The following is a 23239-nucleotide window of genomic DNA, read 5'->3' as shown; positions in this document are numbered from 1 at the left end:
CATGGTGTCTGTAGTCCCCTCACTTTCCAGAACCATCCACATCTAAGTTTCCAGTTTCTTTCGACTTGTCTTGAAATTGATGACAAATGATTTCACAAGCCCATCTAGGAAATTACCTCAGCACCCAAGTCATTCCCTGGGGCCGTTTACATTCTTAAATGTATGGAGAAGGTTGAGGTGCTTTTTCTTTTTTAATTCCCTGGACCACTGGTAAACCCTATTCACCCTTATAAATGGATTGGAGATGATATCACAGCACAGTAAAGACTCATTGCTTTAGCCCTCCCTTCATGGTTAACAACTGACTCAGAGTTCTCTGACTTTGGCTCCCTTTCAGAGGCTGACATATCAGATCACTGGCACTTGTCTCAGAACTCCTGCCATTTGGGACGATGGACATTCAGGGAACTCTTGGAAGAAGACAGTGATTGTGCAACATCATACTGTTGGCACGCACATCCTCCTGACTCCAGATGGACCACTTAGCCATTCATTAATTCAAGCAACATTTAGCGAGCTCTCGCAGTGCTCAAGCCTGTGTTGGATTCTAAGGTCACAGAAGTGAGGAAGGCACATACCCTGCCATGGAGGACACAAAGCATTACGCCAAGATGTAACAACCATAGCTAAGACCTGCTCACTCACATCAGTGAGTTTGCAGGGTGGTAGATGAGGGACATGTATAGCTGCATGGCCATGATACAATGAATACAATATGGAGGGTAGCGAGGACTTTAAGGAAAAAAGTACATATATTTAAACTATACATAAATATAGCTCCACTATATGTGCATATATTGTATGTATACTGTGTATATCTATGTGGGTATACACACTTATGTATACCTATTCTATGCGTTTCCTATACATATATCATATTATAAATATATATTTAATTAGTATATATTTCCTATAGTGCTTACTATGAGCCAGGCACTTCTTAGAATGTTCTCACAAATTAACTAGTTTAATTCTAGCACTATCTCCATGAAATATGTGCTATTATCATCATCTGCATTTCAAGATAAGGAAACTGAAGGTTAGACACTTTCAGTAACGTGCTCATGATCTAATAAGTTGTTGAGCAAGGATTTGAATCAGGCAGAATACCTCCCGAAGCCATATGATTAATCTCTATGCTATAAACCGAGAAGCGAGTAAATAACAAAATTCTTGGCAGCCAGGGAGGCTGCCTTTGTGTGTGGACTTTGAGGCATGGGAGGAATAGCTTGAAGAAAGCTTTTGACATGAGACTTTGCAGACCACTCTCAAGAATGGCCAATAATTTAGTTTGGTTGGGACACACAAAGATGAAGCCTGTCTTGGGCTCTGTGAAAGGCCGTGTGGAAGCGGGGCCACATTCTGGAGGGCAGCAGGACAGCCAACGGGTAGAGAGTGCAGGCACACAGATGGTGTCCAGATTTCTACCAGCAAGGATCTATTCGAATGGTCCAGCCTGCCTGTTCATCTTGATGATAAAGGCCTTAAGGTCTGGGCTCCGACTAGGTTAACTTTTTAGTACAATGGCCTAAGGCCTAAGTGGCATCTTCTCTTGCCTGAAGAGACCACCAGTGTCCACAGCTGACAATAAAGGCACTAACGACCTGTCCAGTTATCTACTGTTGTGAAATAAATCATCCCAAACTTGAGAATGTGAAGCAGCAATCATTTTATTGTGTTCACAGATTCTGTGGGGCAGGAATTAGGAAAGGCACAATGGGCACAGCTGGTCTCTGCTCTCCAACGCCGGGGACCTCAGCTGGAAGACTCTAGGCGGCAGTAACTTGACAGGTGGCATCAGGGATCCTCTGAAGACTCCTGTACTCACATGTCTGGGGTTGACACTGTCTGTTAGTGAGAATCTCTGCTGAGACTTTGCGAACACCTCGAGAAAGCCACTCCACACGGCTTCCCCACACTATGGCAGCTGGGTTACAAGAGTTACCATCCCAGCAGAAAAGAATGGAAGCCATAGCCTTCTATGACCTCACCTCTGAAGTCACATAGAGTCACTTCTAGCAGAGTCACAAGCCCATCCAGATTCAAGGGATGGAAACCAAACTCCCACAATTACAACTGTGAATGTCAAGGTTACATTGTAGGAAGAGCATGTGGGATGGGACAGATTGTGTGACCATCTTTGGAAAATACAATCCCCCACAGAACCTCATTTTCAGAATTTACAGACCCCCTGGCAGCTGAGGTGGCTGCACCTTGCTATGGAGTTTGTTAAAGAACGCCAGCTCAGCAAAAAGGCATCATCATTAGCCCCACCCAATTTCCAAAGTTATTTGACCACCAAACCCTTTTCCAATGAGATTATTAAGAGACAAGCATCCCTCGAGCCTACTTTTAAAAATAGTGATCCACAGATTACTCATACAAGATGTGATCTCAAAATGAATTCTTGGGGGCCGGCCCCGGGGCCGAGTGGCTAAGTTCGTGCGCTCCACTTCAGCAGCTCAGGGTTTCACCAGTTAGGATCCTGGGCGTGGACCTAGCACCACTCATCAAGCCATGCTGAGGTGGCATCCCACATAGAAGAGCTAGAAGGACCTACAAGTAGGATATACAACTACGTACTGGGAGGATTTGGGGAGGAAAACAAAAAAAAGAGGAAGATTGGCAACAGATGTCAGCTCAGGGCCAATCTTCCTCACCAAAAAAAGTGATAAAATTAAAAAAAAAAAGCGAATTCTTGTCCAAGTCCCTCCTCAGGACTTTTTCACCAGCTCTTTTCTCTGCTTTCAACACTCTTCACTCAGCTCTTTACAAGGCTGGGTTTCTCTTCATCCAGGGTTCAATTCTAATGTCACCTCTTTGGAGGGGACTTCCAGAATACCCACGTTAAGGTGCCCACTCTTTCCAGCACACTATCTGGTATTGTTCTAGCCCTAACGGTCTCACTAGCTGAAATTATCTAGTTTACTTGTGTATTTTCTGTGTCTTTGCCCCACCTCACCCCCTCCGCGTGGTAATCCCATTAGACCACAGACCTTGCTCTTCCTGTTCTCCGGCATCTTGCCCAGTGCCTGTACACAGTAGACACACAGTAAAGTCATTGAATGAGTAAGTAGAAAATGGTGCCATACCCAGAAGTCTTTCTGCTTCTTGTTGGTGGGATTTGGGGTAAGGAGAATCAAGGACTTTCGCATGATCTCAATAAAATGTAAACTTCCTTTCTTTCTCCTCTACACTTCTTGAATCCTCTTCCAAATTTTCTCCTTTTTTAAAAAAATGATATAATGCACAAGAGTGCTGTGCATAACCTTGCAGAAATCTAGAAAAATGACTACTTGTTGAATTACCTCTCCATAGAATTTCAGGTGGTTCAATATATTCCACTATAAATTCCCTCATATGGAATTATTTGCTTTATAATAATAAGTGTAGCTAAAAATATATAAGTATATACAATAAAATATAATATGTAATTTATTTGTACATAAATATATTTTATATTTATATATTAATTAAATTTATGTTTTTATAAAACACTATATTTATTTATAATATTTATGATTATAATATTTATGAGGTATAAAATTTATATTTATATAAATACTTTAATATTTGTGTAAAATATAAACATATATTATGAAAATAATAATAGCTAGAAACAATTTTTTAATCTTTGAAGTATTTGATCTTTCTAAAAGATTTCAGTTTTAGTGGAAAAAAATCAATTTACATCACAGTGAAACAGAAGTGTATATCAAAGAAAGTATAAATATTAAAAGCACTAAAAATGGCTCCCTTGAATTAAACAAAGCCCAAGGTTTGAAAAACCTCCAACATGAAGAAAATGGAAAGTCAAACAGATACGGCAGAATCTTCTCTTCATGTGTGGCCAGTCACATGTTCTTTATTCTCCGACGAGAGGATTCAGCGAACACGGCAAGCCTCTTGAGGTAGATTTCAACATCCACGTACTTTTTCATCCAGGATTCTTATAAACAATGAGCTGAAAGAAAAGGGAGCTCTTCACACTTCTGTGAACTATGCTCCCCAGACTTTCCTCCCCATCCTTCCCTCCCATTGCACCTTCCACTATCCGCTAACGACTGAGCAGCGAGCACTTGCCACCTGCAGGGGCACTGACTTGGGCACATCAGATTCCACCCAGGATTTTTCACAGAAGTAAAATTATACTCACCCCACACACCAAAAAGGAGGTCTGCTAGAAATCTTTTAAAAACCGGGCGCTTAATTTATATGAGACGGTGTCTAGACATTTATTTTCTGGAAATATTTAACTTGGATAAGACATGTGGCCCCCAAGATGAATGCAGAATTGAAATATTTCACTTGAAAATTTGTGCAAGGAAACGTCTGGTTGAGTGCAATGAGGTTAAACATTGAAATATTTTCCTCAAATGGAAAGGTCATCCTGTTTGCTGTGTGCCAGGAGGACATTGCGTCTGAACACTCCTGCTACTATGTTAGAAATATATGTTTAGGCAAGAATTGCTTTTGTGATGGCTACTTTTCCATAGTTATATATGCATTTACATGACTCTATGTGAATGCTACAACTTAGTTAGTTATTGGGAGAAATACTAGAGACGGAAATTCCAGAGATTATATCCAATGAGAGTTTTATTTAACTTCGAATTAGAAGTTTTTGCCTCAATGTCCTAGACCATAAGGGCCAGCAAATTTTTCCGCGAAGGGCCAAATCATAAATATTTTAGCCTTTGCAGGCCATACGGTGTATCACAACCACTCAGCTCTTCCCTGGTGGTGTGAAAGCAGCCAAAGATAATACACTAACACAGCGGGTGTGGCTGTGTCCATTAATTTTTGTCCACAGAAACAGGCAGTTGCTGACCCCCGTCCTAAATCAGTAACTTCTCTATTGTTTTAACTGTGAATAATAGTAAGATCTGAAATTTACAACATCACCCAAAACAAACACACGTGCGTGTCTGCGTTTGTGTCCGTGTGTGTGATCATTCACAAAACGATACTACCTCGATAATGAGCGTACACTGATATTTTCTATTCTATCCAGTTTGATTCTAAATCACTTTTTAAATGCTGGTGGCCACCATCTAAATTGATTTCAAGACCCACTAATGGGTCATGACCCTCAGCTTATAGAACACTGTCCCAGGCTAACTCTGTGCTTGGGTTCATAGCGAATGGCGTGCAAATGGCTAGAAGCAGACAAAGAATCTCTGTCCCTCTGCTCATGAATGGGAATGCTTGCCCTTGGTCTGAAGCCTCTGCTGTCTGCCTGAGTTTTCACGTCTCTGGAATCTGGTAAAGTTGTGACCCAATAACCAGGGAGAACACGCATTGCTGAGAATGAGGATGAAAGGTCTGGGTAAGAGCCACCGTTCAGGAAGCTGGATGCCTTCTCTTTTCCAAAATGGAACGGGGAAACCAAATCTTATTTCGGAATGAGGCTAGTAGAGTTGGCAGGAATCCTTCTCTAAATGGAGCTCCAGTGGGCAAGAAAACCAGGCAACAGACCAAGCCCCAGAGGAAGAATCACACACCTCAGTCCTAATCCCACTGTGGCCACTAACCAGCCGGTGGCCTGGGCAGGCCACTCCTCCCCCTGAGCCTCAGGCTGCTATACTGCTAGCTGGGTGACTTGATGCAAGTGTCTGCACTTCTCTGAGCCTCAGTCTCTTCAACTGTAAAGTAACGTCTCAGAAGACCGCAAAGAGGACTAAATAAATTAATGGTGGATGTAAAGTACTTAACACAAGCCTAGCACGAAGTCAGTGCTTGATATATAATACTTAGTACTAACACATAATACTTGATATGCAATACTTTCAGTTTTAGTTGATAGTTTAATAGGAATGTATGATTTGGCTGCTCCGAAAATTTATGAGACTTCAGACAGCACTCATAGAAGCAAGGACTCCAGAGAAATGGAGGCGGTCTTTCTGCTTGTCTCTGGGATTGGCAGCCTTAATTGGAATGCTGAGACCAATTCCTGGACACAGATAAACCAGATGGCTTGCCCACAGGGACTTTCTCAATTTTGGTTGTGGGGAGAAGGAGGGGAGGGTAATAAAAGAAGCGACTGAAGAACAGTTGAGACAAATTGGGATGATGACGCTGATGGTGATCATGACTGTTGTTTATGGAGTGAATACAAAGAGTTAGAGCGGTGCAAACTCCACTAGCACTTTTATACACATTATGTGTTCCTCCCAATGTCACACTAGGAAGGCTGGTAGTGACCCCAGCTTGGAGAGTTAGGCGAGGTACCTCAGCCTCATTGCTACTCAATAGCAGAGCTGGGATCTGACCTACACCTGTGGCCTCCAGAGCCCCTGCTCCTGCCCATAGCACATACTTGCCTCTGGCCTGAGTATGGGAATAGGTGGATAGGTGACCAGGGGCAGATTCCGGCTCTGCCTCCACGTGCCCTTGAAGGAGTCACTCCCCTTCCCTGAACCTCAGTTTCTTCAGCCTTTTCTGGAAACCCCAGCAGCCCTTGCTCTCTGGGTTCTCTCCCCCTTCTCCCTGCCCCCATCCCTGCCCCCACCAGAGCTGCAGGCCCTTCCTAGTGAAAGTCAGTCGGTCTCTCCTCCACCCTGCCAGCAGCTCACTTGACCCCCATCAGTGCAACAAAGGGCAGGCACCCAGAGAGGAAGGACTGAACACTGCAGTGTGGAACAGCTTCTCCGCCATCGCTGCCTCCGGGGCCTTGATGAGGAGCACCCTGCATGAGGCTGGAGGCAGAAGCTCTGGTTAGTTGTTTGCTTGCTTTATAAAATATCCCACACACATGGAGAAGTTCAAAGACTTATAGAACAAACACGCTGCAGCCACTGCCTGGATCTAACAATGTTAACGTTTTGCCATATTTGCTTCAGATGGCTTTTTTCTAATTGAAACCTTTGGTTGAAGGTTTGGCAGAAGTCCTCTTTGCAGGCTTCTCCGGCCTCAGTACCCCTCCTCCCCAGAAGTATTATTATCACGTAGTGGCGTATGCTCTTCCCGACCAGATCTTTATGGTACATAGAAACAGTTCATCTTAAACATTCAGGATTCATGCTTTGTATGTTTTTTAAACATACTTAAATGATATCATCTCTTCTGTCTTTCTGCAACTTGCTCTTTTTTATTTAACAATATGTGTCTGCGATTTATCCACATCGCTAAGTGGAGCTCTAGCGCATTCCTTCAGCTGCTGTTTCATATTTCTTCTACAAATGACCAGTTTATTTATCTGCCCCTCTCTGAATGTACTTTTAGATTGCTTCCAATATTTCACTATTATATAAAACACTGAAGTTGAACGTTTTTGTGCCTCTCTGTCTGCACGTGGGCAAGAGTTTCTCTAAGGTTTCACTGCCCAGAGGAAGCCCTGGTTCCAAGGGTATTTGCCAGTTGCTTCCCAAACTGACTTTACCAGCTTATATTTCCACTATAGCACCCATGTCTCCCGTCCTCACCAGCCCTTGGTATTCTCCAACTGTTATTTTTGCCAACCCGATGGGTGAGAAACGGTATCACTGTCCTTATGTGAATTTCCCCTATGGTGTGACTAGCGATACAAACGTCTTTTCATGTGATTGCTGGCCATTCGAATTGCCTGTTCATGATCGGTCAATTTTTCCGTTGAGTTGCTTGTCTTTTTCTTGTATTCCTTTGTATGAACTACTTATATATCCTGGATCATAATTTTTTAAAATTTGAATGTGTTGTAAACACCGGGGCAAGCTTAGTAAACTTCAAAGCAGCGTCAAAAACGTTGGTTTGACTGGTGTTCGTTTTACTGTCACGTAACTCTTATCGCCCAAACAGAGCCCCAGAGGACAGAGAACATGGCTCCTGATGTTTGTTTATCCAGAGTGAGTGTTAATAGGAAGCAGCCTGGAATTATGGGGAAAATTATGGCTTTAAAAATAGAAATGGAGTTAATAGCGCCTCTGCCACTGAAGAGCTATGTAAGCTTGTTCAAGCCGCTTAGTCTCTTTAAATCTGTTTCTTTTGTTCTAAAATGGGAAGAATCTCTCACAAGGTTGTCGTGAAGAATCGCACGAGACAATGCACGCAAAAGTGCTTAGTGTGGGCACGACCTATGCTAGCCCTCACTAGATATTGGTTGAGTAGAAATATCGGTAAATATTTGTTGGTGGTGAACTTAATTCTTCAATGACTGAATAATAGTTTCAATTTATTGAACATTTCTTATGTGCTTAACATGATTCTACAGGAACAGTTACCCTCTGTTGTATTTTCATCCCTTTTACAGATGACAAATCTCAGACTAAGAAAGGTTAAATAATTTGGACAGTTAAAAAGCTTATAAATGGTAGCATTAAGCTGCAAACACTGATCTTATTCTTTTTTTTCACCTTTTTTCTTTTTTCGAGGAAGACTGACCCTGAGCTAACATCCAGGCCCACCTTCTTCAATTTTATATGTGGGACACCTGCCACAACATGGCTTGATAAGCAGTGCATAGGTCTGCACCCGGGATCCGAACCGGCAAACCCCGGGCCGCCAAAGTGGAGCATGCAAACTTAACCACTGCACCACCAGGCTGAGCCCAACTCTCATCTAATTCTTGTCCCCAAATCTATTCTTTCATCAACAATATTTATTGGACGTGTACTATATGCCAGGTCCTCCATAGGCACCGGGCTACACTGGTCGACGAAATGAACAGAGCTCTTTCCCTCACGGATCTTCTAGTAAAGGACGAAAACAGAAAGTGAACAGGCTAATAAATTGTGCTGTGTTATGAAAAAACGTACAGCTGAGACAGAAAGTGGCAAAGAGCTTGGAGGTACCCTTTCAGGGAGGTGATCAAGGAAGGCTTCTCCAAGGAGATGACATTGAAGCCAAAATGAAATAGATGAGCAATAGCAAGCTGGCCATTTGACGAGTAAGAGCACTTCAAGCAGAGGCAACGAGGGTCAAGTCCAGTTCTAGTCTATACTGTCAACTTAACTGAAACTATTTTCTTATTCCATATCCCCCACTTGTGGCTGCCGCTCACTCCTTTTAGCCTAACCCAAGGAAGAAAAGAGTGTGAACCCCAAGCATCTGGGAAAGCTATCATTCTACCCTGGGCCCAGATCACCCCCAGCTGGGCAGTAGCCATCTGGACATCTTCCAGATGTAGGCTGCCCTCCTCCTACCAACTTCCCTTCCACATCGCTGTTGCATCTCCCAGGCCCCAAGCCTGTGAACTCAGCCAGATAGGTTTGGCTTTGTTTCCCAGGTAAAAACTTTTCACCCTAGCATTCCCCACACCATCACCAGGGTGGACATTTGCAGATTGGCCTGTGTGTGCGCGAGCTGAGGACCCCAGAGGATTCATTCAAGCCTGGAAGGCTGCCAGGTTTTCATTAAACCCCCTTGTAAACCCACACTGCGGTGCTGCAGAGCCACATCTGCTGAGGAAGCCATCTGCGATTTGTATCGCTGTGCTCCAACAAAACGCCAGCAGTGTGAAAAACTCTCCCTCCGCTCTGCAGTGAACTGGAAAAGTAACATCGGTAATCACTTCTGCAGGCTCCATAATGACATAATGGGCATTGGCTTAAGTCTTAAACCGCGGCTGATGGTCCCTGCCAACAATCTGGGTGGATCCAAGTTGTCCTAAAAGTTACAGGTCATCACTCATGCCCACCTCCCTACCTAAGAGAATACAAATAAAGAATTTGCACTCTGTGCTACACAGATAAAAAAGTAACTAACATTTAATGTGGGTCTGCTCAGCATCAAGCGTGTTATAACCATGACAACCTTAAAAAGCTGACATTAGTATATTCATTTTACAGAGGAAGAAACCGAGGTCAGAGATGTTAGATGGCTTACCAAAGCCACACAGATAAGTGACATGGCTGAAAGTCAAACTTGCATCTCATGAACTCCAGAGTCTGAGTTTCCCAGCACCCCAGAAGGAGAACCCTGAGGAGGGCACACAAACCAATTGTTTGGTAGCTTGTTTCGATTTTTCTCAGACTACAATTCAGAAATTCACTAAAAACTGAGTCAGGCAGGACAGGTAGGACACCTTCCACCTAGAGTGGCCTGGAGCTAAGTAAAACCACTAAGTTGTGGGATCTGCACACGGGTTACATAACCCATGACACTCGCTTTGAATTGGATGGACTGAAAGGAGCTCCCCTTCCCTGCTTCTTTCTTCCTCCTCCCCCAAGCCCAACTCACCTTGCCAAAAAACAAAAACAAGACGTGGCCTGCTCCTGATGACTGAGCCCACATCCAACACTAGAGACATCCAGACCCTGTCCATTCCACCCACGGCGCCTTCCCAAAGCTGGGCTCACCCACATTTGCTGCTGCGGACTTCTGGTGTCTTATGCAGTCTCAGAGCTAAGGCCCTTCTCCTGAAAGTGCAGGTCCGCATTCTCTCTGGATACCCCTGGGGCTATACAGGACAAAAGCACCGGCTCCTTAAAGGCAGAGTTCAGAGGAGCAACAGCTCACTTCAGCAGACTTGCAGACTCAGAAGCAGAGAGTCGTAGAAGAGCGAGCCTGTGCTTTAGGACCAAACAGGCTAAGGTTTGCATCTTGGCTTTGACGCCTAATCATTGTGTGATCCCAGACAAACGTTTACCTTTCTGAGCATCCTGATATGGCAAAGGGATCTAATGATACCCCCAGATGGGGTGGCTGTGAAGAACTGAAAACACAGTACGTCAAGACACAGGCACATGCTATACTTCAATAAAAGTTGATTGGCTCTCCTGACCTTCCACATTTATCTCATATTTGGCTAAGCCTTCAAAAAATGACTCCAAAAAATGTCAGAAGAGTTGATAGCTTTCTTTTGAAAGGATAGTGTCTGATATTTCGGATGTTGAATCGTCCAAAAGTTTACCTCTCAGCAGCTTTTCCTCTTCCCTCGTATAAACACCTAGAAATAATTTCCTGACCCATGTCCCACTGAAGCCAAAGACACTTCGACCAAGAGAATCAACCCTGTTTAAATCGCTTAGGGGAACTCGCCCTCCTCCGTGGATGGCCAGGTTAGCCAAAGGTTCTGGTTTCTTGAGAAAGGGGAATGGTGGGAGAAAAGGCGCCGACAACGAAGGAGACCGGCCTCCGTGGCAGAGCTCTAGGCTTGACTAAGACGCATGAACCACAATCTTCCCGCGCGCATCTACAGTGTGATCCTGACGAAAGAATCGCGGGGTCTGCGGCAGCCTCGCTGGAGCACGCGCTCACTGCAACTTCAGCTTCCTCTGCCCTCAGGTGGAGACTGCAGATGATGATAACTACCTAGCAGGATGGTTAAGGGATTACAGGTTAAATCCACGTCCCTACCAGGCTCAGGGCCTAGTTGAGAGCAGGTGCTTCTTAAATGGCTGTTTTAGTGCTTACAAAACACTCTTTTGATATCCACAACCCTGTAAGGTAACAATCTCTGATTCCATTTTTTAAGATGAGGAAATGGAGACTCAGGAAAATAAAACCTGCTCAAGATCCAACAGCCCTGGCTTGCGCTGAGAGGATCTGCACATAGCTTTATTTGGCTGCAAAGCCTCTTTTCCTTCCAGCACACACACAGGCACACGCGCACACACACACACACACACACGCATGCACACACGCACGCGCACACACGCCACTGCCACGTCTGCTCCCGCGGATGCAGAGGGGAAGGAGATTTCAAGCGCGTTTGGTCTGCATCTGAGTTGTTTCCTCTCCTCTGGCTGGCTTGGTTCCATCTCTGAGTCCTCCACTATGTTGCCAGCCTCCCCCCACCCCCACAGACCCCCGCCCCCCTCACCCACCGCCCCCCACTCCCCTCTGCCACCACTGAGGCTCCCACACAGCCAAAAAGGCATTTGAGAAACCACAGCGTCCCCCCTCCCCACCGCGTGCCTTTGAAGTAAGCCTGTCATCTGACCGGTACTACTCAGGCTGAAAATCGTGACTCCTCTCCCACCTGGAGCCCTGGCTCCCCACTGGCTGCGTTCAGCACAGACACCAGATCGTCTGCCCTATTTTTCACAGGGCTTAATTTCTAGCCAACCTGAATTCACTAAGCACCTACTCTGTGCCAGACACCAGGCTTCACTCTGGAAAGAGAGAAATGAGTAAAACATAGGCTCTGCCTTCAAAGAGCCCACGGAATATGACAGAATCCAGTTTAGTTCAGTTCAATAAACACTCGCTGAGCCCCTGCCATATGCCGGACCTGCGCCGGGCACTAGGAAATGCGAGGATAAGTCGGATGCCAGTGCCCTGCAGAGGGAGCGTACAGTCAACAGAGCATCTTAATCAGCATCCTCGTGCCTGCCAGGTATCCACTGGACAGCCTGCGGCGGCTCCCTCACTGTGCCTTGTACACATTCTCTCCAGTCCTCAAAATCAAGGAACCTTTTGGGATAGATGTTTGAACGTGCAGAAAAGTTACTCCGTACAAAACCAGTCACGATGATGAGGATTCTAGAACTCAGGTCTGCTTTTTGTCTCAAAAGTTGCTAGGTTTTTGGCAGGGTTGTGACAGATCCGTTGTTCTTTTTATTACCTCATATTTGAATGGTGTGCCTGGATTTTCCAAAGCATCTTCCCTCTGTTACCTCCGCTGAGCATCAGCAGCGGCCCTGTCCCGAGTAGCACAGGGATTTGAGTGGGGCCCAGGGATGGTCACACGTCAGGGTAAAGAGGGCTGACCCGAGCCAAACACTGCAATGCCGCTTGATGCTCACCACACCCAGGAAAGGAGCCAACCTACTTCCCTCCTTCAGTTCCTATTTGAGGAAACTGAGGCTATGAGCATCTGTCCCAAATACACAGAATTAGTCCTGGGCTTGGACCGAAGTCCTGCAGTAGCAGCCACTACCTCTGACAGGCAGATCTGTCCTCAAAACAAAGCAGGGCTCTCATCACAGAGCTGGGACAGCCTGCCTGCCTGGTTGAGAGGCAGAAATGGCTTCATGGGAGCTCAGCACATGCTTGTTCCCTCAGCCATGTGACTTTGGAAAACTCACCAAAACCTCTCTGGGTCTCACTGGCTCATTTGTCAAGAGGCGATGCTAACCTGTGCCGTCTGCATCGCAGGGTTCTGTGAGGGTCTGCTGAGAGGTGAAACGGACGGGAGAAAGGCTTCGGGGGAGTCAGGAGCGAGTGGGATGGTCCTTCATAAAGGTTCTACTGACATGTTACTACAGAACCAGAAGCCCAGGAGACAGAAAGCAGACAGGCTACAATCCCGTCTGGGAGCCCTGCTCTGGAACCAGGACCTGCCCCTGCACGGGGTCCGAGCGAGGCCCACGGTCCACAGAGCCAGACCCTGCCCCGGTGAGTTATCTGCCTCTGCCTGTTCAGCAGGGTTCAACTCGCAGGCGTGGGGGGAGGGGCCATCTTACAGACAGCCAGGCCTGATCACAGGGTGATGGCGTCCACGCCAACAGCCGCCTTGGTTGTGATGAATGACACCAACATTCAGGCCATAAACTCTTCACATCACTGTGTCTGGCAGTAATTACATGCCTCCCATTAATAAATCCTGTTTCTGAATGGTTTACTGCACCCCTTTCTTCAAACTCTGCAGGCTGAGACCTGTCAGATGAGGCGAGGCGGACTTGTAAGAGAAGGCAAACAGGGTGGCTTTCTGGGCACGAATGGCAGCAACCACAGGCAGGGGGAGCCACAGGCTGCGCCCCACACCCAGGTTCCGGGGAGGAGGGAGATTTGTGATTCTCAACCCCACCTTCAATCAATCAGTCACCAACTCCCGGAGATTTTACCTTGAAGCCATCTCCACCGCCTTAGCTCAGAATTCATCATTCTCACCTGGAGTACAGTGACAGACTGTCATCTTGTCACTATCCAACCCATTTACCACAGGCTGCCAGAGTGCCTCCCAGCATAAAAGTCTGACCACCTCATTCTCCTGTGTAGACCCTCCACAGTGGTCCCCAGCACTCCAGGAGAAATCCACTCCTCCCCCGTCAAGACCCTTTGAGATCTGAATCTTGCTACCTGCCCAAGCTCACTTCCTGGGAGGTCCCCTTCCCATGCTACTCTACCCCAGTGCCTGTCCAAGTGTGCTCCTTGGACCACAGCATCAGCATCACCCAGGAACTTTTGAGAAATGCAAATTCTCAGGCCCCACCCAGAGCCACTGACTCAGAAAGTCTGAGGTGAGGCCCAGTGATCTGATTTTTTAACAAACCCTCCAGTTGATTTTGATGCTTGCTACAGTCTGAAAAACACCTCTTTACCCACTTTTTCTTAAACTTTCCTGTGGGCAGGACCACCTGGGGATCTTGTTAAAATACAGATTCTGGGGGCTGGCCCAGTGGCGTAGCAGTTGAGTTCATGCACTCTGCTTCAGTGGCCCAGGGTTTGCAGGTTTGGATCCCAGGCACGGACCTAGCACTATTCGTCAAGCCACGCTGTGGCGGCATCCCACATAAAATAGAGGAAGACTGGCACAGATGTTAGCTCAGCAAACAATCTTCCTCAAGCAGGAAGGGGAAGATTGGCAACAGATGTTAGCTCATGGCCAATCTTCCTCACACACACACACACAAAATACAGATTCTGACTTAGTTGGTCCAGGGCAGAGCTCAAACTTCTGCTGTCTCAGCAAGTTTTTCCAGGTGATGCCCATGCTGCTGGTGCACACACCAGACTGAGCCACGAAGCTCTGGCCGTCAGGCACTCCTCATCATTTCCCAACACACCTACTGCTCCATGCTTTTGTGAGTGCTGTTCCCTCTACCTCCCCTAGATTTCTTCTCCTCCCTTTCTCACCTCCCTCATCCGTCGGACAATTCTATTCATCTATCAAAAGTGAACACAGGGGAGCTGGCCCAGTGGCATAGTGGTTAAGTTTGGACACTCTGCTCCGGCAGCCCGTGGGTTCAGATTCCAGGTGCAGACTTACACACAGCCCATCAAGCCGTGCTGTGACAGTCCCACATACAAAATAGAGGGAGATTAGCATAGATGTTAGGTCAGGGCCAATCTTCCTCACCAAAAAAAGTGAACATGAAGGACCCCTCTATACAGAGGACTTCCTTAACCCCCCCCCCCCTTAACCTGTCTGATCCCACATGACTCTGCAAACAACATCCCCCATCAGAGCACTGACCACACACTACTGTCTGTTCACCTGTCTGTGCTTCCCCATCTATGAGAAATACGCTAAGAAGAGGATCTCTTGCATCTCTGTGACCACAGCACCAGCACAGTGCCTGGCACACAGCAGGAGAATGATGGATAGAGAGGAAGTGAGTGAATCCTTAACAACCAGCCCCACCCGTGGGCACAGTAGTAAACAAAGTATTTGGGAGGATTGGCTGCTTACTCCCCTACCCATCACAAGACCTGTATTAACTGCCAGGTCCCTTTTAAAGCCAGTGGTAGCAAACTCCGCTTTCTTTTTTTTTTTTTTCCCGAGGAAGATTAGCCCTGAGCTAACTACTACCAGTCTTCCTCTTTTTGCTGAGGAAGCCTGGCCCTGAGCTAACATCCATGCCCACCTTCCTCTACTTTATATGTGGGACTCCTACCACAGCATGGCTTTCCAAGCGGTGCCAAGTCTGAACCTGGGATCCGAACCTGCGAACCCCGGGCTGCTAAGAAGCGGAATGTGCGAACTTAACCGCTGTGCTACCGGGCCGGCCCCACAAACTCTGTTTTCTAAACAGAACCGATGGCCCATCCTAGAAGACAAAAGACAGAGAGATGGTCTTCCTGAACCAGGAACCCCAGAGAAAATTTCCAAGAGGAGATATCCTAACTGGAGGTATGTACATAGGGATTTCTCAGAGAGGAAGACTCTATACACAGGAATTTCACAATGGAAGTTCCTTTTTTAATGTCTACACTCTGTCCACAAACATTTATTGAACCCTGACCATGTGACAAACACTGTTAAGAAGTGGGGCTACAAGCTGAATTAGAATCTTCCTTGCTCCTAAGAGGTGTCAGTAAGGGAAAAAGATACAGACAGGCGTCAGGCCAGTGCAGAGTGACAAGGCTGTGGTGCAGGTGTGCACAGACATGGAGCAGACGCTTCTTATGTTGCCGGGAGGGACAGGGAGAAGCATCAAAGAGGAGAAGATATTTGAGCTGAGTCTCGACAGCTGAGTTAATTTTCCAGGAGGAAAACAGGGAAGAAGGATGCTCCAGGCAGAAGGAACAGTGCAGCCCCAGGAGCAGAGGACACGGAGGAGGCTGCCTGTGGGGGAACTGCGAGGGCTTGGTTCGGTGGGGTGGGAGGGCCGGGGTGGAGGTTCATGTTAGGAGGCTGAGCAGAGCCAGATGGGTCGTTGAGCAAACATCCCTTGAGCCCCTCTCGGCACCGAGGCAGGCGCTGGAGATGCAGACAACCATAAATAACACAGAAACGGTTCTGCTCCCCCGGAGTTTACACTTCACAGTTTAGTAGGAGTGGTGGGGAAAACAAACACAGAAACAAATGAATAAAATATCTGCACACGGTAATGTACAATCCAGCTGAGCCAGAACAAGACTGAGAGCTTTGACTTCAGATAAAGTGGTCAGGGAAGGGCGCTCTGAGGAGGTGAACTTACTTAGGGGAGGAGATGAGAGAAGAGGACCCCGAGCAGAGAGAAAAGATTAGGCAAACCCCCAAGGCGGGAAGGAACGTGGCAAATTCAAGAAACCAGAAGTGCACGGAATTAGCGAGTGAAAGGACTGACGCAAGTGGACAAGAAGGGACTGGCGGGCAGCCAGCCATGCCGCCAGGTCGTGCAGGCCGTGTGGGTGTTTGTACTGATTCCAAGCACAGCCGACCTTTGGAGGGCTCGTGAGCACCAAGGTGAGATGACCCAGTCTCTTCAGGGTATTTTCTTTCCTCTTTTATTTTTGTCTTTTTCCAAAAAGGTAACTCTAGTTCCTTAGTAGAAAATGGGTTGGAAGAAGACTGAAGACAGACCCTCACTTAAGAATGAGGCTATGGGGCCAGCCCTGTGGCCGAGTGGTTAAGTTCGCACCCTCCGCTTTGGTGACCCAGGGTTTCCCTGGTTCGGATCCTGGGCGCGGACATGGCACGCCTCATGAAGCCATGCTGAGGTGGCATCCCACATAACAGAACCAGAAGGACCTACAACTAGAATATACAACTATGTACTGGGGGGCTTTGGGGCGAAGAAGAAGATTGGCAACAAATTTTTGCTGGGGTGCCAATCTTAAAAAAAAAAGAATGAGGCTACGTAATTGTCCTTTGGAGACAAAAGCCAGGGCCAGAACTAATATAAGGGCAACTCGGATGGAGAGAGCAGCCTCGAGAGAGTGTCTTCCCTAGGAAAAGTCTACACTCGAAGCTACCAACAGCAACTTCCTGTACTTGAAACAAATATACAGCAAGTTCTCTTTCAGACAGCATTTATTGAAAAGAATGCCTTTCCTTTTTGCAACATGGCTTCCATCTGCCTGAATTCTGGGTTAGGGAACCAGCCATTTGGCTCAAGGCACAAGGAAGCCCTACGGTGGCCATTCCTGGCCAACACGTATACTGATGCTGGCAGGCCCTCAAGAACGTAAAGGCGACTCTCATATGTTCCCCCTCGCCACTCTTGGGCTGCCCTATGGCGACCTGCCCAGCCAAGTCTCCCATCGCACTGAACTCCTGAGAAACGAGTCTGAGGAACACTGGGGAAGGGGGTGGCTCCACAAAGGGAATGGCAGATTGTACACAGCAGGCATGCAACTGCTTCTTTCTCTTAAACCCTCTAGAACACCTGTCCTATGAAACAAACGTCAGGCATTTAGCAGAATTTTAGGAACGGCTGTTCTTCCTGGGGCTTTTCAGACCTTTCAACAAATCCAAGTCTTAGACCTCAAAGGTCTCCAAGGATCATTTAATCCAACCCCATTTTTGACAGACGGGCAAAGTAAGACGCAGAGAAAAGCGACTTATCTAAAGTCATGACGCTATTTTTAAGCAAAGCTGTAGCTGCAATGTTGGTCCTAATTCTCAACTCTGGGCCCTTTCTCTATGACTCAACGCATGCTTCAGTGAGCAACTTATTGAGCATTTACTACGTGCTGGGCTCTAGTTCTCCATACCATTATAGAAACCAAGTTTTACATGAGGCAGCATTATAAAACGGCATACTTGGCTTGTTCAGAATCTTGACCATAGGCATGGCCTCTGTGGTATTCTAAACTCCTGAGAACAAGCGAACTGAGTCTTATTCATCTCTCCACATCCAGTCAAGGAACTGGGCAGATAGCACTGTTTATCAATGAATGGAAGAATGCTTCCTGTGGTTCTGTGAGGATTGTTCACAACTATAAAATGGGGCCAAGTGGTGTCTGGTGCAGACAGTTCCAAGCAGCTCTCCTTTCGTGGTGGGTCTCTGAACGGAGACGCTGCGGGTAGTAGGTGGGTGGCGAGGATTTTTTTCCCTTGCTGGTCGATTGCCTTTTCAGGTGGTCTTTATTAAGCCATCAATCTTTCAACCCTGACAGTCACTGTGACCCACTGCAGCTCAGGAAAGGGATCTTTCTTAATTACCAGACCTTACTTGCTCCCTTGAGATCCCTGAGTGCTACACCAGGTGGAGCTGATGGATGTGTCATCCAATTCTACCAGCAAGTGAAGTGTCTTATTTGCTCAAACCTGAGGGCCTAGCTTGCTATTCCAGCCTAGTTAGAGGTGAGGCCCTGGAAAGCCACCCATGTTTTATGTCTCTGGGATAAGATCTCTTTGCTCCAGCATTTGGAGTATTGCTAAGTGGTTAATAACACAGACTTTAGAGTCAGACCCATGGAGCTCAGATTCCCGTCTCTGCCAATCACTGTGAAGCAATTGCTTGACTCCCCAAACTTTGATTTCCTCATCTGCAATGGGGTCCCTTCACCTGCACAACTTTGACATGCCAGAGGGCCCCGTCCTCAGGCTCCTTCTCTTTTCTGTCTATACTCATTTCCTTGGTGACCTGACCCAGGAAAATGCTATGTATAGGCCAAAGACTCCTAAATGTTTATCACCCCAGACCTCTATCACAAATATTTGACTACACCGCAAATCTCAACTGGACCGTGTAACGGGACATCTCAGACTTAACATGTCTCAGACCAACTGCTTGATTCCTGCTCTGTCCTGTCTTCCCCATTTTAGTAAATGGCGACTCTATTCTACCGGTTCCTCTGGTATAAGACCATGAAGTCATCCTGGGCTTGCACACCCCACTTCCAAGCCCTGCAAAGCCTGCCTGCTTTGCCTTCCACAATCCCACTCCTTCTGACCACCCGTCTGTCTCATCAAAATCCCTTGCTGGGATTATCGCAACCACCATCTCACTGCTGTCTTGGTTTCCACCCTTGCTCCTTGTAGACTTTTTCTCACTCAGCCACCGTAGTGATACTTTATAAAATCGGATCACGAGTCACTTCTCCACAAATCCTTCAGTGACTTCCTGCTTCACTCAGTAGAAGCTCAAGTCCTTACAGAGTCCTCCAGGGCTCTACGAAATAGCTCCTCCCCTCCCCCGGCCAGTACTCCTTCCCCCACCACACTCTGTCTCCTTCAAGCCCTCCCACCCACACACCCCCTTGCTGCGCCCCCAAAGAGCACACGCCCGCCTCACAGCCTTGCTGTCCGCTCTGCCTGGAGCGTGCTGCCCCTGCTCGTTCACGCGGATCACTCTCTCACTGTATTCTGGTCTCTGCTCAGATGTCACACTCGCAGAGAGGACTCACGCAGCCTTCTCCCACCCTGCGCCATCATCCTCCACAGCCTGCTGTATTCTCCCTCACGGTCTGCCTGCTGCCCCTGAAATACTCATTCAGTCTCTCGTCCATCTCCTTCAACTTGCACGTAAACTCATGAGAGCAGGCACTTTGTTCTGTTCCCCACCGCGTCCCTGGCATCTAGAATACTGCCTGGCACCGAGGAGGTGCCTGACAAATCTTCGTGGAATGAATAAATGAACAAATTCATAAACTGGAGGGGATAGTCTACCTGCTGGGACGGTGGAGGGATCAAGTGGGACGGTGCGTGTCCATCATCCCGCATGTCGCCTGGAGGTCATATCTGTCTCCCTGTGGAACTTCCAACACGACTGCAGCTCATGAACATGGTACAGTGAAAACCCAGTTCCAGCCCCTCTATATGATGAGACCTAACATTAACTTCCATGCGCTGGTTCCTGTACTAAGCTCTTACCTTCTCTATATCGTTTAATGCCATGGCAAACTTACGAAGTGAGTAGTTTTATTATTCCTAACTTTACAGACGCAGGAACCGAGGTTTGGAGAGGTAGAAAATTTAGATAGATTAAATGTGTATAAAAGAGGTTATACACATAAGGAGCTTATACACAAAAGAGTAGGAACATAACAAAAGTGCATTGACTCTTCCATCCTAAGTTCTGTCTCTGACTGGGAACGTAGGGTCTGGTGGGCTGCTGGGCCTCACTGGAACCCAAGTCTCCCTACAGACCAGATTTTAAAAGGCTGAGAAGTCATGAAGGAACTGGAAGAACAGAATGGGGCTCCTCTTCCATAGATTGGACCTATGAAGAAACCTGCCCTTGAAACTTGAACCTCTTCATCATAGATGTAATGAGGTGAGTCCAACATGGAGCTTTTCAACACCCATTTGGAGAAAATCTACTAGAGTCGCACCAAAGTGATGATGTGCAAGAGCACACGTGAACTTACCCCATGTTTCTACTTTCAAATCTTGCCGACTTGTCCTCTGTCAGTTGAAAGGACATGGCTGCAAACAGAATCAGGTTTTTAAAAAAAGACACAAGATAATTGCGGCCACTGAGTCACTTGGTTCAGACTTATGGGTAGAGGATTCTCCTGGACCTTGAAAATCGGGCCCCAGGTCTCAGGCCTCTTAAGGAACTCTGAGTAAGGAAGTATAAATACTGCAAGATCAAAGGCATGTAAATGATGCAGAGTGAAAGGGGAAGGGAAGCTGGGAAGAGCTGGAAGCACATTGTTGGGAAAAAGAAAGCTCAAAGTAGACCTATTACACAGAGATATGTGTGTGGTGTGTGGTACGTGTGTTATGTAATGCTTTGTCTATAAAGCGAGAGATTCTGTGAGCATATATAATAAAACACTAAAGAACTTATCTCTGAATAGTGGGAATATGGATGATTTTTATCTCTTGTCCTTATCTTTTTTTTTCCCCTGCAATGAACATATTTCATGTGTGTAATAAGAGGGAAAAAGAGAAGATTAGCCAGAAGAGAGCAGGCCCCAGCATTTCCCAGACAGCACTGACACTGGTTCCAAGTGTCGTGTCAGTGAGTCCAGCTCCCCACAACTGTGGAGGCCAGGCCACGGCCTTTCCCCTGTTTGCTGGGCTCCTCAATTTCACTGCTCTCTTCATCCCTTTATGTATTTCACTCGTCCTAACAGGCAAACTTCTGCTTCGGAAAATGCCTTTCACAGAAACAGTAATAATTAAAGAGAAACCACAAGCATCAATCCTATGTGAGGGAAAATGATCATCCCCCAATAATAAGTAAAGAGATGCAAATTGAAATTAAAGTGATCGCCCATATTTCTCCTAATAACTTTACCACTAATAATAATAGTAATATCCAGTGCTGGCAAAGGTGCAGTGAAACTGACGGTCTCCTTCAATGCTGAGGACATTGTGTATATGTTCAGACTTGTGGGAAAGGCAAATTGGCAATATATATTAAGATCCATGAAACTGGTCACTCTATTTCATTTAGTAATTCAACATCAGGAAACATAGCTTTAAAACATAGTAAGAGGTGCTGTCAAAGATTTACATCCCAAGATGCTCATGTTTGCACAAATAATAACTCTGGTATATCCACTTAATAAAATATTAAGCCACCATTTAAAATTAGCCTCATTAAGACAAGGGGCAATATGCTCATGGTATCTGTAAACACACAGCGTTATTACAATTACATGCAAGTCACCGATAAAACAGTCTAAAACATGTCGGCCCACCCACGTTGGAAACGAAAGAGACGTAGAAAATGAACATCTCCCTTGAATTTTTCCGTAACGTGGGCATGCTTGTTTAAGAAGTTTTTTTAATCCATTCTACATTAAATTGAGGTGGAGACATGCCATCTTTGCACCATAACCTCTCTGTGCCTCAGTTTCCTTTCCTCAGAATGGTGTTCAGAGTAGTTTTCACTTCAGGCGTGTCATGAGGATAAGACAAGTTAGTACCTCTGACACGTTAGATGAGGTAAGTCTTTAAAGTGCCAGAACAAGACCTGGTACAGAGCAAGTACTCAATGAGTACTAGTTAGTACTGTTGTTGCTCTTTCATAATTTGTCCTTACCTCTCCTCTCCGTGCTCTTCTGCCACATTATTCTAGGGAATTTCGCTTCTCACTTAGGGCCTTTAAGCAACCCCCTCCCTGATCTGCCTCCAGACTCTGATTTGTTACCTCTCCTGAGCACAGTTCTCTAACAACAAATGGACAGACAACCGCAACCCACAACCAGCCCCTTCCATTGTTGAAGAACGAATAGTAAGTCATCCCACACACCTGAAAGAACCGCGAGTGGCCACTTGCTGCTGGCACTGCGGCTGCAATCAGTGCGGGTCGCCTCGCAGCCTTTAGGATGAGGATCCGTCTACGGAAGGGGAAACAAGCCCAGACAAGTGACTTGCCCAGGGCCACATGGCTAGTAAATTACAGAACAGGGATTTGCACTCCGCCCACGTACCAACTGTGGGGGCTGTCTCCTTCCACTTTCTTCCCCATGTGTCTGCCTCCTGGATACACCTTCCAGTTCAGGCTTTCAGGATCACCGTTCCGCAAACGCACCACGTTTCATCCTGGACCCACTTAAGTTCTTGCGCCTGGAATGACCTAGACACACACCCCTCCTCCACCCACATTAGCACACCTGTGCGTGCGGACGCACACATGCACACACGTGCCCCTATCTAATCCTTAATGTCTCTCCTGAACACTAGCCCTCCTTCTAAGATGACTTAAACCCTTCCTCTTGCATAAAGCCTCTCCTCACCCCACCTTAGTCATTGAATTCCATCCGTTCTAACACCAGATGCTTTGACTGCAGTAACTGAGTGCTGAAAAAAGGGGCTGAGGGGCCAGCGGAGAGGTGACAGGCCAGGTTCCACCTGTGGAGTGCTTACAGCCTGGCAGCTAAAACACTGAGGTGCCAACTACAAGGAAGGTCACACTCCTGGGAGAGATCAGGGAGGGCCAGAGGAGGCAGGAAGGGGGCAGAGCAGACGAGCGAGGAAGCGCTGTGTGCTAGCGAGTCCTGACTGAGTCTGTCGTTCTGATAAGTCGTCCTCTCTGGGCTCAGGCTC

General features: G+C 46.8%; 1 long non-coding RNA gene across 1 annotated transcript; it reads right to left on the bottom strand.

Moving 5' to 3' along the window:
- Positions 1-1704: 1704 nt before the first annotated feature.
- Positions 1705-22504, bottom strand: LOC124239071 (uncharacterized). The gene is made up of 3 exons (XR_006888515.1): positions 22443-22504; positions 20605-20662; positions 1705-1848 (listed from the first exon to the last, which is right to left on the bottom strand). It is a non-coding gene; the product is annotated as an uncharacterized LOC124239071 (long non-coding RNA).
- Positions 22505-23239: the final 735 nt, after the last annotated feature.

This window comes from Equus quagga, chromosome 5, assembly GCF_021613505.1.
Source record: "Equus quagga isolate Etosha38 chromosome 5, UCLA_HA_Equagga_1.0, whole genome shotgun sequence".
NCBI lineage: Eukaryota > Metazoa > Chordata > Mammalia > Perissodactyla > Equidae > Equus > Equus quagga.
This window is presented reverse-complemented; position numbering and strand designations above follow the sequence as displayed.